Here is a 17,910-nt window from a genome sequence, read left to right on the forward strand (position 1 = left end):
ATTGGCATGGGCTGGGTGAGCTCTAGTGGGGAGAAACAGGGGACTTTTAAAGAGGTGATACAAAGGCTGCATTCCTGGTGTTTTCTGCCCTGTTTTGTAATTCACTTATTGTCAGAGAGTCACTTCTTAGACCTTCTGCTGCTCTCCCTGTAGACTAGATTATTTCATTCCTGGCTTGGGTGTGCTCAAGGACAGATAACTGCCTAAAATGGAGAAGAAAGGTAATCCTGTTTTCCCCAGATTAGTGACGGGGAGAAATTAGGAAGGGGGAGAGGAAGAGAAAGAAGCATGTCCATTTTAAAAATAAGTCCCAGGGGCAGAGCAGCAAGAGCTATATTCAAAGTATAAAGTGGACCATATAGGGTTGCAGGGAAATTAAAGGTTGAGCCAAATTTAGGAACTCCCTAACAAGTGATCTTCATTCATCTGCCTACTGCCGGGAGAAGGAACTAAGTTCCCTTCCATTTCATTTCTGCTCCTGATCTCTCTTCCTATCCTTTTGGATATCATGATCTTTTGAAATTGAGTAGTTTAGATGTGCTTTGACTGGGACAAAGCAGAATGTGATTATCATCTTTTGTATTAGAATAAATTATGGATCTTTTTGCAACATCATATAAGCATTGACCTTAGACCTATTCTATATCAAAATGTGTGTGAACAGGGAGGAGGATATGTGATTTTTGCCCCATGTCTGCAGACGAACCATTAGTTAGTGAGACCTTAATACATACTAAGACTGCACTTGTTTTTTTTTTGGGCAGGGGGCGGGGGGCAGCAAAGTAATCTATATAGATTTATAGTTTTTATCAGCTAAAACTTTGAAGACCTTCGCCTGTTAACTGTATGCTTTATCTGAATTGTGCCTTTGGTACTTTGGACCTTCTGTTCTTATTTGGTTTAGATGAAAACAGGAAGATAGCTACAGTTTCTGCTGTATTAAATATCTTCTGGTGATTTATGTGTAGCTAAAATAATGACAACTGGGAGGAAGAAACACTGCATAAGAAACTCGTTGTTTTTCCATTTTCTTTTTATTCAAAGTGAATCTTAATAGAAATCTGCAGTGTTGAATGATGCTTCAGGTTTTTGTAGGCACAGACCCATACATAGGAAAAGAATCAGTTTGGCAATGTGACATTTTGCCCTTGATTTTATCCATAATATATAACAGCTATGAAAACAATTTAACAAGGTGTACCGATTACTAAAAGTTTAAATTTATAGACCTAAAATAAAACCAGAAAAGGAAGGTTTGAGATTTGATGCACCCATTGTGGGTGCTCTTGAAAATGTTATTGGCATATGGTGGCACTGCCAATGGTGAATGAACTTTCCATCCTAGGACAGCGCTTTGCAATGGCAGTAACAATGACTCTTTGTCTTCTGCAAGGGTGACTGTTTCATGCTAGGCCTTTTCAAACACTAATCTGCCCTTGATTCTGATATGTTCTCTGTGAGCCACAGTTACTGATGTGAGTGTCATATCCATCAGGTATGTTGATGTGAGAAAAAGAAAAGTTGTACATCACAGCTCTATCAACTTGGTCCAAGAAGGGAGCAAACCTAATCTACGGGCTAAGTGAACCCTTTACTTGTCTGTACAACGTTCCTGTAAGGAGAGATTTAAATAAAGATAGCTTGGAGGAAGGGACTTTTCAGGAGTTTCATTTAACTTTGGTGAAATCTTGCCAGAAGCAATATTTGGTTTGGTATTTTCACTGGTCACTTGGATTTAACTTTTGAGTTTAGTTACTGGTTTCCTAGTGTTGAATGGTAGACTATTTTATAATTTTTCCTTATTAAGTTACTTTCTACAGTTTCTAAGTTCATGCTTATAACTTATAGGTTCATACTTGTAACTTACAGGGAAATATAAAAAATGGGACAGAGTATCTAGAACTCTAAAAGGTATGTCAGCATTAAAGGTGGCTTGTATTACTTTTCATGAGTTGAGATTAAGAAGAAACCTCTTTGTGGAACTTCAGGCAGTGAAAGACGGGTTGCTTTATTTAACATTGCAGTAAAAAGGACTACTAAATTAAAGAGTTGCACTTGAAATAATTTTATCCAATTCAAACATTGATTGGCATAATAAATGAGCTATCTGAAAAGCACTATAATAATTTTGAGTTCTACATATTTTTCCAGAAGTACCCAGATTCTATTATTATAATCTTCGTAGAAGAATATTTAACTTAAATGTGAGTAAAATAGGTTAGAACTTGCATATGTATTTCTGTATACTTTTTGTTTTCAAAGTTATAAATAAAGGATTGCATTGATTATTGACTGTGGTTAATTTTGCCACCAGGGAAAATTTGCTATTGTTCAAAGAATTTTTTTTAGTTGTTAGGACTTAGGGTGTGTGTGTGCTGATTTGACATTTAGTAGCTAGAGGCCCAGAGTGCTGTTAAATACCTATCTTATAATGCAAAGAATTATTTGACCTCAAAGAATTATATGACCAAAAATGTCAGTAGCACCAAGTTTGAGAAGAACCTTGAATATTGTACATTTTTTTTTTTAACTAATACTCTGCTTGGATGGAAAGATAAAATGAATAGTAATTTGAATGTTTCCTTATTCTAAGTGTGAAAATAGTGATAGCAAGATCTATCAATGAATGATTCTAGCATAGTGGTTAAGATGCAGGATTTGTTATCAGCTTTGGGTTCCATTGTTCCCTCTAGCCATTTATTAGGTGTCTGGCCTTGGGTGAAATGATTAATCCCTGTGACTGAGCATATTAATTTATAATGTAGATAATACTATCTTTCAGGTTTGCTCTGATCAATAAAATTATATTTGCAGCCTAGAAGATACTACATGTTCAGCAAGTGGACATCACTGTACTACATTTAGAATGTAATTTGGAATTGGTAGTATAGTTTTTATAAAGTTTTATATAGAGAGATGGTAGAATATTACCAGCATAAATGAATTTCTGTACTGAGTCAGGAATTTCTTTTTGCATTTTGATGGGAGATGTAGTTTTGTGTGTTTGTGTGTGTGTGTGTAGTGAGAAAAAAAAAAATGTGATAACCTGGGGAGAGCCATGAGGATTCTACCTGGAAGATAAGAAACTAATATTAAGCCAGGTGTGGTTGGGCACGCCTGTAATCCCAGCCTCAGGAGGCTGAGGCAGGAAGATTGAGAGTTCAAAACCAGCCTCAGCAAAAGCGAGGCTCTAAGCAACTCAGTGAGACCCTGTCTCTAAATAAAATAGAAAATAAGGCTGGGGATGTGGCTCAGTGGTTGAATCCACCTGAGTTTAATCATTGGTACTCCCCTCCCCCACCCCCCCTCAAAAAAAGAAACTAATGTTAAAAAAAAAAAAAAAAGCCAGGTTGTGAATTGGCGTTACCAATGAGGTTTGTAAGTAAGGGGTGGGGGGATCTTTTCCTTTTTATAGTATTCTATATTGTTAACTTGTTTTTCCCTAAACACACATTTGCTTTTATGATTAAGAAAGCAAATATTACAGCAACTATAAAAACTCTCCAAGTTTTTAAATATAAATATCAAAAAATAGGATTCTTATTAAAACAGTTTTATTTTTTATAGGGTATCTTTCTTACTGATTTATCTCTAGTAGTTGGTTTCCCTCTGCAGTCACCTTTCTAAAAGTGCTTAAGCTGTGGGTCCCATTAACATTTTCTTGGCATGATAAAGCTGGTCATGTTGATGCTTTTATCTCCTATGTTGGCATGTGGTGCTGTCCCTGAAGCTGGCGAAATTTGGTCTGGGTAGTGAGCAGAGGAAGAGCCCAGAAGAATATAGAAAGCCAGAACTATGTCCTTGACTGGGTCCTCTTCAAGGGTCTATAATAAACTTGAATAAACATTAAGAGCATACTTAAATTTGCAATTGACAAAAACTGAGAGACCTAGAGAATAGTTTAGATGAATGACAGTTTCAAAATGTGCATAGATTTTTAACAGTGGACAAACACTAAAAGTGTTAAATTTAACATTATTGTTATAATTTAACATTATTATTTTATGATTTCAGGATGAGAGAGATTGGACCAGTACAGAGTTCTCATTTAAATATAGAATAAATGTCCCTGGGTTGGATCACTGCTTGCTCAATGAAGTGACTGCCTCTAGATTAGTTTTGACAGCAAATCCTACTTTCATGTTGGTGGCATTGGTGACAGTTCTGCTTACCGTATTTTAAGAGGAATATTGACCACTATAAAGTGTTTAGAAAGCCTGGAATTAGTTAAATCCCCACTCTGCCACATGTTAACTCTGTGGTTTTTAATAAATTATAATGCTTAATCTTCTATAAAAAAATGTTTTTGTTTTAGGAATTGACTGAGATGACGATGATGACGCTAATAAAAATAAACCTTGTACATTGCTTATTCTGAGCAAGGCTGAATTTGAAAAACTTCACGCTTGCAAGTGCATTTAGTCCTCATTAGTTTCCTTTTGAGATTGGCACTGTTGTTCCATCTCACAGCCAAGCAAACAGGTACCGCAGGATTAATGTCAATGTATTCTACTAGTAAATCGTAGCTTACACTTTCTGTGCCAGGCACTGTGTTATGTGCTTTATAGACTTTGTGGCTTTGGCCAGGATTAAGAAGGATTATTTTCTTTTCCTAGCCAATAATTCTAGTTTTAGTTACAACTTCAAATTACATGTGTAATGTATGTTTACATGAATCTAATGACACTGCATTTTTTTCTCATCTTTATAATGTCTGTCTCATTCTACCGTTGTTCCCATCCCCACAACCCCACCCCTCTTTTCCTCCCCTCTGCATTATCCAAAGTTCCTTCATTCTTCTCTATCCACCCCCCAATATGGATCAGCATCTGCTTATCAGAGAAAACATTGACCTTTGGATTTTGGGTATTGGCTTATTTCACTTAGCATGATATTCTCTAGTTCCGTCCATTTACCTGCAAATGCCATAATTTCATTCTTTTTTAAGACTGAGTAATATTCCACTGTATATATGTACCACATTTTCTTTATCCATTCATCTACTGAAGGGCATCTAGGTTGGTTTCATAGTTTAGCTATGATGAATTGAGCTGCTATAAACATTGATGTGACTACCTCACTGTAGTATGCTGATTTTAAGTCCTTTGGGTATAAACCGAGGAGTGGGATAACTGGGTCAAATGGTGGGTCCATTCCAAGCTTTCTGAGGAATCTCCATATTACTTTCCAAAGTGGTTGCACCAATCTGCAATCCCACCAGCAATGTACGAGTGTACCTTAAGAAAGATTCTGGGCTCTGTTGTTACTTTTCAAAACTTGAAGAATTGTATTTACAGTGTATCTCAAAATCAAGTATTTTTCCATAACTCTATTAAAAGCAGTTTATCAAGTTAATATAGTAATATGTGTATATATATAAATGTTCAATATAGTAAAATATAAATGATAATACATTATCAAGTTAATATAGCATACCCAAAATCAGACATAATTGGGTTCACATAGTATAATTGAATGATATTTCATAGTATTTCTCAAACATTATTATACTGTTCTATTTACACACAATAAAGATCTTAAGTTTAAAGTATAAGTACTTGCCTGATAGGTATATATTTTTTAAAAGATCTATACATTATATTCATTTATTCAAAACTTATTAAAATGGGCAGTTCAGTCACAGAATCAGCTTATTTTTTTTTTTTTTCTTCTCCCCTCTGAGGGACCAGGGATTCCACCTGGGGTCCTTGCACATACTAGGTGAGCACTCTCCAACACCAGCTATTTCTTAAGCTTCTAATCAGCTCATTTTAATACCAACAAAGCTAATTATAGGATTTCTGACAAAGAGATTATAAGTTAATGAAAATAAAGGAAGGATTACTTATGACAGTTTTGATTAATACGGGGAGACTTAAAACAAGTAGAGAATTTTATTAAATACTTGTGGAATTATGTTTGATTTATAGACATTTATATCTCAACGAGAATGACACACACACAGTAATAGTAAAATATATATGACATAAAATGTGCCTTTTTTTTTTTTTTTTTTTTTTTGGTGCTGGGGATTGAACCCAGGGCCTTGTGTTTGCAAGGCAAGCACTCTACCAACTGAGCTATCTCCCCAGCCCCAAAATGTGCCTTTTTAACCATTTTAAGCATACTGCTCTCCCTTATCTGTGGAGTAGATATATGTTCCCAAATGTCTGTTGGATGTCTGAAACCCCATCTATACCTTTTTTCTATACATACATACCTCTGATAATGCTCACCTTGAAATTATGCCTAGTAAGAGATTAATGACAGTAAGTAGTAATAGAGCGAATGGTTATAACAATGTCTTGTAGTCATGTGGGTGTGGTCTTCCTGTCTCTCCATCCTCTACTCACTCCTCTTGTGATGACACGAGTTGACAGCCTGAGTGATAAGATGACCAACAAGGTAGCCGCTGTGATATTGCCATAGGCTACATGAAAGGGTTTCTTGATCACCAAAACTATAGTCCTGCAATGATTGACCCAGGGTAACTGAACCCACAGAAAGCAAAACAACAGATAAGTTGTTAATATAGTTGCGCGATATTATGTTCCTATTTTAGGGCACCCACTAACACCGTCCATTTCCAGAATATTTTCATCTTCCCAAACTATACCCATCAAATGCCCACTCTCCATTTCCTCCTCCCCCAGCTTTTGATAACCACCACTCTGTTTTCTGTCTCCATGAATTTAACCACTCTTGATCTTACCCTAGTGGAACAGGACAGTACTTGGTTTTTGTGACTAGCTAATTTCACTGAACACGACTTCAAAGTGTTCATCCATGCTGTATCCTTTATCGGAATTGTGAAATGTCTTCCTCTTGGAGGCTGAATCATATTCCATTGGATCATTTCACTATTGTGAATAATTGCTGTGAACACAAGATACAAATAGGAAGCTTTTTCTATTGCACTGACATGGCAGTAATGTTAACTTTTTATATTGAGCCACTATTTTGACTGAGGAGCTTCAGCAACTGTGATGGGGAGCTTAACTGCAAACTAGGGAAGTTTTCCAAAACTGATCATGTCTATCACATCCTCATGGAAAGATGAGCAAGGACAGGAAGAGAATAAAAGACACACAGGAGACCGTTTGAGCATATTAATCAGGACATTTAAGTTTTGTGTTAAATCTGAAATTTTCCTATTTGATTGGTTATTAGTAAAGAATGGAAGGTACTAAAATTCTAGTTACCTACCAGAGAAGCAAAGAAATCTCTTAACATGTGGCAAAAATGTGGACACAAATTACATATTTGCTTCAGGAGCATTAACATATTTGCCTTTCATTAGGTTTTTTTTTTTTTTTTTTCCCCAACAATGAGGAGACAAAATTTTTTTTCCACCCCTTAAACCAGTATAAGCAATATCCTGAATTCATAAAACAGTTCTAAGGATGTTATAACCATCTTTGGCAAGGCATTTACACACGTTTCTTGAATATTGCTTTAAGCACTCAACTTATAACAGTTTTCCATCTCATCTTTTCAAATGAGGTGGATTTTTGTGCACCAATGATTGGACTACTGGACTTAGAATTCTGAGTAAGTCCATGTTTCTAGTCACTGTAAGACCCCTCAGTTGGCATCTGCAGTTTTCTATTAGTCCTGTTCTGTGCCAGTCCAATTTGAACCATCCAGTGGTAAATACTTCCATTTGTCCTTTCTCCATTCAGAACACACAAGAGATCAGCAGCCAGGAATGCAGGTGTCATTTTACCTTCTGGAGGTCTGTTTCTGTGTTCTGGCACATGTTCCAAAGACCTCTATTTTTAAAAAGAGGGAGCTGCTACTCGAAGCCAGAGGTGGGAGAATGAAAAGCCTTGAGACACAGTCAGGTGCTGTTGGGGCGAACTGTATAGCTCAGTTTTGTTCTAAAAGTCCATGTTGACTCCTTAGTATGGTTAATATTTTAGCCCTCAATTTTGTATCTTGTTTGTTCTCTTCCCTGTTGCCCATTTTTCCCAACATGCTAAATAAGCATTTTACAGATAGTGCCTTGCGTTCTCTCAGCAACGTTAGAATATGCACGGTAACTCATGTCCAAAGCTCGAATCGGTTGTGTTAACTTACCCAGGATCTCGTTGCTCATCAGATGCAGAACCTGGGTTTGGGTCTTGGTCAGTCTGACTGCGATGGCTTCTTTACACTAGACATCAGACGCATCACTGGAATTTATAGCATCTAACCTTTTTCAGAGGGGCAATCATTTTGGAAGCTCTTCCCTTCCCTTTTCACTCTCACTGGCCACATCACATTGTGCTTGAATGGGCTGTTGTGGAAGCTGCCCATCTGGTCTTCCTGCCTCCCTGCTTTGTGAATATTAATTCATTCCCTGCACCGCCATCCTACACTTCATGACGTGCAACTCTAATTGTGGCAGCATTGTGGTTGAATGTTAATATAAAAACATGTCATTCCTTTAACCAAAAGTAGATTGCCATTTTTGGTTGCCTTTCAGGTAAACACCTCTGCAGCTCTTTCACCTGCCTTCCTATCCTTTCAGTCTTTTAAAACCACCACTTCCATTGTCAGTGCAATTTTCTAGCTGATTTTAATTGCTCACACTGCTCCTTCCTTCCCTCACCCCCTCCTGACGGAGATCATGGCATCTCTTGAATTCCTACTTCCATCACCTCTTCTTTGCACCCCATCTCTACTGCTCATCTCTATCTTGATCTCAAACTTGCTTAGTTTATAATTTTCCCCTCTTACTGCTTCATAATGCATTTTCGAATTATCCCAATTTCTAGATCCTTTTCCCTCCTCTGAGTTCCATAACTCTGTATCAGTTACACTTATTTTCCACCTTGGATTATGAATATTTTAAAAAGTGAGATTGAATTCCTTGAGGGGAGTTTATATATGATTGAATTTATCTCTGCTGGGCCCTATATTGTTTACCTAACAGTACCACGTAGATGATTCATAATGTGTTTATTTTTTCCTTTCTTATTTTTGTAATGGGGATTGAACCCAGGATGCTTAACCTTTGAGCTATATCTCCAGCCCTTTCTGTGTGTTCTGAGACAGGGTCTCACCACATTGCTGAGTCTAGCTTCAAACTAGAGGTCTTTCTGTTTCAGCCTCCCATGTTGCTGTGGTTATAGTTATGTGTCACCAGACCCAGATGGTCCTTAAATGCTTTTGAGTAAATGAGATATCACCATAACTTACATGTAGACAGTACTATTGGGAATTTAGATATCTTGCCAAGCACGGTGGCATATGCGTGTAATCCTAGCAGCTCCAGAGGCTGAGGCAGGAGGATCTCAAATTTAAAGCCAGCCTCAGCAACTTAGTGAGGCTCTAAGCAACTTAATGAGACACTGTCTCAAAATAAATTTTAAAAAGGGCTGGGGAAGTGGCTCAGTTGTTAAGTAACCCTGAGTTCAGTCCCTGGTGGTGGTAATAATAACAATAAAAATAAAAATTTGAATATCTTAAAATTTTTTATACTTAAAAATTTTTTTTTGGTGTAGATGGACAGAACACTTCTAAAATTTTCTTTCTCTACATCCCACCCCCAACCCCTGCTGAGGATCAAACCCAGTGCCTCAGACATGTTAACTAGGCAACTGTTCTGCCACTGACCTACAGTCCCAGCCCCTTAGATATCTTAAGTACACATCATTCTCATTAAATCTAACATTAGTGTGGAGTTTGGTGGTTATTTCCAGTTTATAGGTAACATTCAGAAGTTAACAGAGGTAGGGACAGGTAATGTACATGGAGCCTGGGGAATAGTTCTGGGAATTTTGGAAGAAAGGGCTATAAGATAAGTTGTGTGGGGCTTACAGGACTGCCAGGTCAGTTGAATGTTAGGTGTCTGATGCTCTAAAGATTTGGATTCGATGACCTGAGGTGGGTCCCAGACATTGTTGTTTTTATTTTCAATGTAACAGTTTTGGAAAATATTTAGCATTTTGAATTTTGGGGAAGAAATTAATGGATAGGATTTTATGATCTTTATTAGAAACATTTGAAAATTGACAAATCATTCAGACTTTGTATAAAATAGAAGTTCTGTTCTCCCTTTATTTTTATAATACTGTCATTTTTTTTTCTGATGCTGGATTGAAAAATAAGCCTGTATCTAGTTGTAAAAGAATAGCCCTTCAGAGGCACAGGATTATGTTGATATAATCCTAACTCTGAGCTATGGGAGTTAAATACCTCATGATGAGTACTATGTGCTGCCTTATATTTCTGTGAAATGCAAGGTTGTGTACTAGTAAAGATTATATTTAAAATTAAGAAGAAAGTTTAATGTATGAACGAGAAGCATTTGATGAAAGGCAGTTATAAAGGAATAGAGAAATAATATATACCTCCCACTCATTCTATAGTAATATCATATTTTTCTCTCTACTTAAGGAATGACCTCACATGAATTTTTATTGTTGCTGTTAAAGTGGTGATCAAATTCATCTATTCATTTAATTAGTGTTTGGGCAAGTACATAGCACACCCTAATTCTAATTAAGCACACTGACAAAAAAGGTCTGTTGTCATTTTTATATCAGAGCTTTTTTCAAATCTGAGTTTCAAATAAAAACAAAAAAGTGAGTACTGTCAATTACAATACATTTTTATTTAGGAATTTCTGGAATAATCAGGAATTTGATCTAGATTATTCATACATAATATGTATAGATTTATAAACATATATATATCTTGAGAATAGTTGCATGGTAGGTTTTTGTTTTTAGTCAGTCTTTTCATTGCTGTGACTAAAGACCTGACAACAACAACAATTTTAGAGGAGGAAAAGTTTATTTGGGGTCTCACAGTTTCAGAGGCCTTAGTCCATAGACAGCCCACCCCATTTCTTGGGGACCAGGTAAGGCAGAGCATCATGGCGGAGGAGTGTGGTAGATGGAAACAGAGAATAAACAAAGCTCACCAAATATATACTCCAAAAGCAAGCCCCCAAAGACCTTGAGCTACACCCTACCAGCCTACAGTTATCACTCAGTTAATCCGTATTAGGGGATTAATTCACTGATTGGGTTATGAGAGCCTTAACCCAATCATTTTACCTCCAAACCTCCTTGCGTTATCCCACATATGAGCTGTTGGGGGACACCTATATTTACACCATAGCAGCATTCATTAAATTTCTAAAAAATTTTCATACTGTGAAATTTAATTTAAAGTTCAATGTTAATACTCTACTTATACTTTCCAATAAAGTATTTCCTTTCAAAGGCTTTTCCTGGAATTTGTTGCATTTTGGCAGGTAAGTTAGCATATCTAAAGTGATTTCACTGGGCCAGGTTTCAATATTTTAAAAGACAGAAAAGTGTAGGGTGACCTTTGAGGCCCTAGTGTTAAAACTTGGGGAGAAACTGCAGTAGAGATGATGATCTGCCACATTGATAGGCATTTGTGTCGTTTCCTTAAAACTCCTTTGACAGTTTACTAATTTGCTTCTTTCAGTAAATTAGGTTTATAGCTTTATTTCAGAGGGAAAATATTATTTCCTCTCCCTCTTTTTCTGAGTTAAATTTTACAAAAATAACTTAATTATACATTTAGAGTTTCATGCTACTTAAAACTAGTTGTGTACTCAGTAAAATCGTTATGAAGGAAGTCAAGTAAATGAAAGTTAAAAAGAAAGGAAAGAAACAACTTTGATAATTTCCAAGTCAAAAACATAATACTGTAAGTTCCTTCAGGTCAGGAACCACATCTCTTAATTTGTTCTTTATTCTGGATTTAACTTGGCACACTAATATGTGACAAGCACTCATTAAGTAATAAATTAGTATTGATTTATTGCTTACAAAAGAACCTATATGAATTCTAACATAGAACCTATAGGAATTCTGTGTTTTCCGTCACTGATCTGACTTTATCTATTGTCTCTCTTCTGGAAATAGTGATCCCAAGAGATTCACCTCTGGGACCTGTCCACCTCAGGCCACCTTATTTGTATATATCTAAATTATTTTCCTCAGCAAGCATGATTCACATTCCTTAAGCTTGTCAGGCACCGTTGGCATTCCACCTCTGTGTAGCTTAACACTTGTTTTTCTGAATAGGACCTGGCTCAGATTCTTTAAAATATGCCTCTATCTACTGGCTAATCCCTGGCCAGGAACCAATAATGCCATTCTTTACTGCTTGCTGATTTGAACACAAAGTTTTCTGCTGACCTTACTTATTTCTTTATCCAACATTTATTCTGACCAATTGTTTTATTCAGAGGGAGAATGAATAAAAGGTCAGCCTTGCTGTGTAAAGTTTTGAATTTGGTGTGCAGGAGGGAAAAGCACCAGGAGAAATGGAAAGGGGAAATAGGGACCATGCTACTTAAATGACTGCATGGTATTAATTCTTCCTCTCTCTCCTCAACAATTTTCTCTCCATCCCTGGGAGGTGTGTTTTGTTGTTTCTGTCACGTGAGGGTTTGCCCCTAAAGTTTACCTTGGCCTCTCCCTGCTCTTATACAACCCATTTCCTGTGAGCCTGCCAGGGTCCTTTGCATCTTCATCCTCTTCCAGGCCTTGGGATGACCTATTTCTCTTCTGCACTTACTAAAATTCTGTTCATCCTCATGACCTATTTCCAGACCTGTCTCATGAAACCTTCCACAACCATACAGCTCATTCTCATTTCGCTGAGCTTGGTGTATGTAGAGCCCCACAGTAGAGCATTTCCTTACTCTGTTGTGTGGTCTTATTTTACTGACCACTTCATTGACTTTCCATCCTCTTCTTTTTTTCCTCCCAGCTTTATGGGGATTTATTGATAAATTAAAATTATAAATATTCATAATGTGCAATGCAATGATTTGGTATAGCTTTTCATTGTGAAATGATTACCATAATCAAATTAACCCAACACATTTATCACATACAGCTGAGAGTGTGTGAGGACACTTAGCATCTGTTTTCTGAGTAAATTTCAAGAGAATAATATAGTACTGTTAACTATAGTCACATCCACAGAACTTACTGATCATATGGAACCAAAAGTTGGTACCCTTGGACCAATATCTCTCCTCCTCCTGCTTCCCAGTCTTTAGCAACCACCATTCTATTCTGCTTCTAGGACTTTGACCTTTAAAATTTCACATGTAAGTAAGATCATGTGGTATTTGTCTTTCTGTGTCTACTTTATTTCACTTAGCATAATGTCCTGCAGGTTCTTCCATGTCGTTGCAAGTGGCAGAATTTTCTTCCTTTTTTTTTTTCCAGTAACTGAGTAATATTTTGGTGTGTTTGTGTACACACACACACACACACACACACACACACACACACATACACACCCACCACATTTTCTTCATTTGTCAGTGGATACTTAGGTTAACCCAAATCTTGGCTATTGTGAATAGTGCTGCAATGATTATGAGTGTACACATATCTCTCTGATGTTGATTTAATTTTCTTTGTATACATACCCAGTAGTGGGATTGCTGGATCACATGGTAGTTCCATTTTTATTCTTTACTTCATTTATTTTTGCAGTGCTGGGATTAAACCAAGGGTCTTACTAGTGTTAGGCAAATGCTCTACATTGGGTTATACTCCCAGTGTTACCACTGGGCTACACTTCCAGCCCATTAGTGCTATTTTTAATTTTTTGAGGAAACTCCGTTTTTTTACATGATGACTGTTGTTAATTTACTTTCCCACCAGCAGTGTGCAAAGATTTCCTTTCTCTACACCTCATTTTTTCATGTCCCCTACACCCAACCAGGGACTCAAAAGCATTCTGACCCATGTTCTTTTGTCTTTTGAAAATATCATCCTAAGAGGTGTGCAGTGATTTTGCTTGTGCTTTTTATTTTAATTGTTCTGATGATTAGTGATGGGGAACATTTTTCTTATACCTTCTGGCTATTTGTATGTGTTCTTTTCCATTCAGGTCCTTTCACCATTTTAAAATCTATTGTTATGCTATTGATATCTGAGTTCCTTAAATATTTTGGATATTAATTCCTGATCAGATGTAGGTTTGAAGATATTTTCTTCCATTCTCAGGGCTGCTCTTCCACTTTGTTGATCATTTCCTTTGTTGTGTAGAAGGTTTTAGTTTGGTGAAGTTTCATTTGTTTATTTTTGCCTTTGTTGCATATGTTTTTGGTGTTGTATCCAAGCAATCATTATCAGTACTAATGTGAAGGAGCTTTTTCTCTGTTTTCTTCTGGAAGTTTTATGATTTCAGGTCTTATAATTAAGTTTGGATCCCATTTTGTTGTTTTGTGGCCTGAATACCCAGTTTCCACAACACCATTTATTGAAGAAATATTCTTTCCCCATTGTGTATCCTGGTGTTTTTGTTAAAGATTAGTTAACTGTATATGTGTGCAATTATTTCAGGACTCTCTAGTCTATTCTTTTGGCCTATATGGAAGGGAAGAGGCTCAAATATTTAGGCACCAGGGGCTTCTTTGTCAGGTTCATGAAAGCAATCCTCCACCACTGAACTCCATTCTCTCAGGACTCTCATGAAGAGTAACCAGTTGAATGCATGTGTAGGCAAAGGTCCCATAGACTGGCACTGGTAAATAGCCAATGCCAAACCCATTAAGTTCCCAATGAGATAGACCAAACCCTGAAGAAACTTCTGGCTTGAACTTTCTAGCATCTTGAAAGTGGCTGAAATGGCCATAAGTGCTTGAATGGGTTGCCAGGCCATCATGCACATTGTCACAGTAGGAAGGATGGAGATAGTATTTCCTGCCATGTTCATGATGAGGAGTTCATGGAAATCTGCTTGAGGGGACTCAAGGCCATGTCCCAGTAGTGCTTCTTCACCAGGATCCAGTCTGTCTCCTGCATGCTGATATCGGGTACTTGCTTCTCCAAGTAACTGACTAGGTATACTGAATCTCCCTGGCTACTGCTACAGTCACTTTGGCCCCTACTTCCTCCTCCAGGCCCACTCAGCTCAATGACCCACTTGACTGCTGGCCTCAGTTGGCCACCAGGTCCCCCTGGGCTGTCATGGCAATAGCGACTTCCTAAGGCTGTGAAGGTTCTCGAGCAGAATATGGTTTTTTCTTCCTCTTCTTAATGAGGACATTTCCTATCTCCTAATGTTATTTCCTTAAGAGAGTTTGCTTACAGCCTCTACCAAAGTAGCATCTATTAAAGTACCAGGCACATAGTAGGACTTAATATTATTTCCTTTTCCTCATAGGTACATGGTAGGTAGGGTTCAGAATAGATGTTCACTAAATGTTTTTTTTTTTTTTTTTTTTTTAAATCAAGCAATTTAGTTAAATTTCTATTGAATGCCTATTTTTAAAAAGGCAAAAGAGGCAGAAGATTGTTTGACCTGTTTTCTTGTAGGTGTTCCTGTTCTAAAAAATTATAGCTCTAATTCAGGTATAATGAACCCTGTTGTCATATACTGGAGCTGGTTGTCAAGGTTCCCTGAGAAGGGCGGATGCTAGTTTATTAGATTAGATTAGACTGGATAGAAGCAGAAAGGTATACCAGCACTCCCCAGATAGTTCCAATACAAAGATTCTGTGGCTTAGACTTAAAAGTTTAATTGACTGAGGAGGGCTTAAGTTTAGAGTTTCAATTGAGTTTTGTAAATTTGTGACAGTTGATTGGAAAATTACTTCCAGTTGGCTTCTATAATATACATCTATATTCTTATTGACTATATGAAGACAAGGTACTAGTGCATAAAAAAATCACTCCCCCCCCAACCCTGGAATTAATTATGGGTCAGACTTTTCTTATACAAAAGTATAGTAAAATGTATTTTCTTTCAAGTAAAATTTTATTAGAAAATTCACATTTAACTTAATATTTTAGAAATCCCTATGGGTATAGATTAAGTTAAAAAATGTGAACGTGTTATCAGTTTTCCTTAATAAAATATTACTGTAGGAACTATCTGTCTTGAATGAAAATTTATAGTTTCCTTTATAAAATATTAGTGTAGGACCTATTACTCTTGAATGAAAATTTACAGTTTCAAAGATTGATAGTCTTCATGATGTTGTTTATTCTGGTATACATACTGCTGTTCGTGTGTTTGAAAACACTTCCTTAATAGGGGACAACACATTTTTACATGGAAAATTGGCTCAAGCTGATTTTAATTTGCAGATGGTATTCACTGAAGAGTTTCTTTTCACTAGGGTCATTTATTTTTATTTCAAAGATGAAATGCATTTATAAATAATTTTCTTAACATAGCATCTGTTCTTACTTTTTCCCTATTCAGAATTTTCTTCTCAAATATTCTGTTTATAATCCGTAAACTATATAAATGAGTTTTACAGGCCAATACAAAATCCTGGGTGATTATATAATTTATCACCATTCTTTCACTCATTATAGTTTTTATTTCATTTGACACATTTCTCAAATCTTAACGGACTTTTCTAAGTGTCATTAAATTTTTAAAGTCTGTGACAACATCAATTATGTGTGCATACATAGTTTCTGCTGCATTTCTCAGAGTACAGTGATGAAGGTCTTGAAAACTCTGAAGGAATGGCATGTGTGTTTTCTTTCCTTCCCCTCCTCCCATACTGTTTTCCTTCTAGAAAGGGAATATCTGTGTCAAACAAAATCCTTTGTAAACTCAGTTAATGTAGAGGCTTAAACAAATTTGGTCCAGGCTTTTGAAGGCAGTGCAGGCAAACCCAGAGCTCTAGCAACTTGGAAACATCTCCACCTGAACTCCTCCTGGTGTAGGTCCTGGGTCTGATGCATCTGAAATCAGGAGCTTGAAAGTGATATTTACAAGATCTGTTCTTAATGATTATTGGGTGAGTTAGTGAAATAGCATGAAACTACATTCAGACTTATAAGTTTACTTTTTAAAAAATTCTATTTTAGCCTTTTTACCAGTTTTGATTACTTCTATAACGCCCTCCACTATTTGCATATATTCACTATTACTAATGTACTTATTTGAAGATGAATCAAATGTCTTTTCCTTAAAAGAAAATAGAATTGAGAATGACTGATAGCTCTGGGGAATATTTTCTTTTTGGAAATTACCAAGATTGCAAATGTTTGATAGATGGGAAAGATATTTATCTTGCTTCATAATGAACACTTTCAAAATGATGTTACTGCATAAGAAAAATAAGTTCATGGAATATTATAGCTGGCAAGCAATGGAGAGACAAGATAGTAAGTCTCCCACCCAGAGATGAATTTGATGCTCTAGTATTTCTGTGACATAGGTTTATTTGGTCACTATTTGAATACTGGAATGAAAGAGAGCATACTGCAATCAGATGAGTACAGAGTGATGCATATATTAGGAAGAGAAAGGTTTTGGACCAAATGCACATCAGTGCAAGTTGTGATTCTGCTACATCTTAACAATTTGATATTGGGCAAGTTGGTGAGTGTCTCTGCTTTAGTTTTTTCATCTTTTAAATTAGAATTTAAATCCCTGCTCTTCAGGTTTATGGAATACTAATATAAATAATTGTTAGTTCACATATAAAGTTATTTTATCAAAATATTGCAATAGGATGATTGCTACATTGAGTCAAAAATTGCCATTGTGACTTTGATGCCTTTTCCCTAATGTCTATTTTCTTTTTTCTCCCTAACATGTATGTCCTGTTTTGTATGCCTTTTAGGATACTCAGGTCTTCTCCCCTTGCTAACGATGTCCATTTCGCTCAATTCTCCTTTGTCTGATCTGGTTTTTGCATCTCTTAACATCTTTCCTATTCCCTGAGATGCACTTGTCCATTCTCTGTGGGATTGGACTGTACTTATTTTGTAGACTTGCTCAGGAAAGTCCCCTAGTTTGGTATGACTCACTTGTCTTTGCCGTACTCAATTGGGCCCAACTGAGCAGTTCAGATTTGGATCCAGGAATTTGGTGCTGAGACCACAGGAGAGTTAAGTCAGTCTTTCCCAAAGTGCAAAAGCTGTAGTGCTAAGGAGAAAGTCAGTT

At 36.6% G+C, this 17,910-nt stretch overlaps 1 protein-coding gene and 1 pseudogene across 2 annotated transcripts in view; one reads left to right on the forward strand and one right to left on the reverse strand.

Annotated features, from left to right (window-relative positions):
* PDE3A (phosphodiesterase 3A) overlaps positions 1-17,910 on the forward strand; it is a 310,047-nt gene that overhangs the window by 25,876 nt on the left and 266,261 nt on the right.
* On the reverse strand, positions 11,143-16,947 carry LOC306662477 (ER membrane protein complex subunit 4-like; annotated as a pseudogene). Its single transcript has one exon. The product of its transcript is annotated as an ER membrane protein complex subunit 4-like (transcript).

The sequence above is a fragment of the Sciurus vulgaris genome (genome assembly GCF_902686455.1).
Source record: "Sciurus vulgaris genome assembly, chromosome: 5".
In the NCBI taxonomy this organism is placed as follows: Eukaryota; Metazoa; Chordata; class Mammalia; order Rodentia; family Sciuridae; genus Sciurus; species Sciurus vulgaris.